This window comes from Erpetoichthys calabaricus, chromosome 16 (assembly GCF_900747795.2).
Source record: "Erpetoichthys calabaricus chromosome 16, fErpCal1.3, whole genome shotgun sequence".
Lineage (NCBI taxonomy): Eukaryota > Metazoa > Chordata > Cladistia > Polypteriformes > Polypteridae > Erpetoichthys > Erpetoichthys calabaricus.
In genome coordinates this window covers 51,390,988-51,393,766 of record NC_041409.2, presented here as the reverse complement: position 1 = coordinate 51,393,766, position 2,779 = coordinate 51,390,988, and positions in this window count along the sequence as shown.

The window sequence follows — 2,779 nt, the reverse complement described above, 5'->3', positions numbered from 1 at the left end:
TACTTCTTTTTGATCCCACTGTTCATAAGTTTATATTCTAACCAATGGAAGATTGCGTGAAAGAATGTGCGTTCCGTTATAGGTTTATAGGGAATTATTGTTTTGTCCATAGAGTGCAGTGAAATTGTAATTGTGTTGCATCTTCATTAAGTCATCTGAGTAAAAAGTTCACTGTACTATGCACATGTGACAGTAATGAACCTACTGTATAAACCTTTAATGAACACGTTTCCATTTTCTGCCATCATGATCAGTAAACAGAACTAGAAGTGCCTTATCTTGAAATTTTACTCTCTTGAAATTGAGATTTGCAATTACTGGGAGTGCATTTTGAATGGATGAATGGGGGGGTCTTTGAAATATTCAGCCAGGCAGACTGAAAAGTGTTCATTTGGAAACCATTTGCTCAAAATTCCAACACTGACAAATTTCATTGATCAGATCTCTTAAATTGGATGTTCAACAATTTTATAAAGAAATAACATTATTAAATTCATTACCGTTGGGGATTGTGGGATTTTGGAAATTATCCAGTCAGAACTGAGCCCAAGGCAGAAATAACCCTGGACTGACAAAAGTCAAGCTTCAGGTCTCTGCTGAACTGTGAGTTAGGTCAGTTTTGGGTGGGCAGGATGCCAATCCATTTCAGGGCTCATTTGACTGGGCACCTGTTGGCATTTAAACCAACCAGCATGTCATTGGGGATGTTGAAGGAATGTGAGACTTGAAGTCATAACTTTATAATTTAGTAAGTTTCATTGCATGTACTTCAATTCCCATTTCACGTGAAAATTGGTTCAGTTTTATCTGGACAATTCTCTAATAAGAACAGGAGTAAGTGCCAAAGCCACTGAAGGGTTATTTTATTGAGGTTCTAGGAAAAAAATGAAAACCCACAAATTTGTAAACTCAGTGATTGTTTTATTTTACCATTTCATTTTCAGAGCAATCTTTCGGTCAACTTCGTATTGTTTTATTAAAAGACCAGTAACGGTGAATACACTTGACTTGATCATTCCTAGTTTTCATCCTCTTTCTCTGTATGTTTAGCATTCGTTTGCTCAGAGGTTGATGCGCTTGCTGCTTCCTGAGCAGCTCTTCTTTTCTTCACCCTAGCGGCCTGCTTCTTCTTTTCTTTCGTCGGTATCTTTTCACATTAAAACTTATTAAGTCTGTTTGTGTTGCAATTACTTAGTACATTTTCTTTGATTGTTCACTTAAGCTGGCACTTAAGTCTTCAATCTGCTTTAAGAATGATTTAAGATATGAAGAGGTAGGGGAAGTGACAGCGAAGGTGGTAGGGATGAGAACGGCGCTGCTGAGAGTTGATTCTACAATAAAATAAAACTAAAAAGAGGAATAAAAATCATCACCCCAAAAGTGGACAGTAAACGTCACATAGTATATGTGTACAAACGTCATGTCAATAGTTCAAACAAGTTTGCGAGCTACAGGTGATTTTAAATCCTGGACAGACAAACGCACAACCATGGTAACGTATAATTGTATATACTCACATATAAGTCGGGTCTTGAAACTCGAAAAATCGATCATAAAATCAGACCCCGACTTATACGCCGTTCAAAAATGCAACACTTAATTTTTTGGTTTTTTTTTTTACATCTTGCCTCCTCCAATCTTGCATCAGTTTTTCAGACACATTGAATTTTGTTGCAGCAGCGCAGTTACCAATTTTTTTCACAACTTCAACGACGTTTAATTTAAAACCAGCTTCATATTTTCTTCTGATCGAACACTCCATCGTAGATAAGGGGTGCTCTTACGATAAAGGTGTATGAGGGTGTGAGATACAAAAAACACAAATCAGTTCAAACGTCACTTCGGAACAGTTCGGGTATTACCGTGTGGTCACATAGGCACAATACATAGAAAAAAAGGCCGTGTGCTCCATGGTTATTCTCTCAGGTGGACATTAGCATATCATAATCTCTTAGACCAATAGCGTCAGTTTTCTGCATTCAACTTATATGAGCGACATTATAAAATACCAGAAATTATACAGTAAAATAAGTCCTGACTTATCCGCAAATATATATGGTGTATATATAAAGAAAAGCAGCAGTACTTAATGATTTGGTTTTGTGTTGCTTTAAGGAATTTGAATGCTGGGTGGTCAACCACAAAAGAAGTAATTACACCTTTTTTGATAGTGGACATGTCAGTTGAAAGATTGTGTGCAGCTGAACAGTCTTGGGGTGCCAGATATTCCGTCTAGATGGCACTGTGCTGAATGTATGAATTTCACTTCCATTTTCTATTGTTCCTGCTAGGAATTGTCTAGGTGTGAAGGAGTGTGCACTGCAGCGAATAAGCTTCCCTTCTAAGGATGAATTTTCTTAGGTGGCCAGGATCAGCTACATGGCAGCATTGCCAGTATTAAGTGAACTCTAATAGCACTAAGGTAACTCTGAGAAGTGTTTAGAAACATTGTTTATCAAATAAACACTTTGTGTTAAATTATCGGTGGTGGGTATTGATGATATCTGTGGTAAGGCTTTGTATGTCATTCCTTACAGACACACCCTTTAGTTTTTCCATCAGTTGTAATGAAATAAATAGACTCAGAAGAACTCAAAAAGAGTTGGGGAATTGCCCCGTATAAAGTCTGTAAGAGTTGTAAGATTTGGATGAAAAAATGATCAAAAAACCAAAGCATTTGACAAAATACAGAGATGACATGAGGATTTATATACAAAATGGCTACAGGGAAATGAGTTGGCAGGAAATGGCATCAATACAGTGAGATGGAAGTGATGTC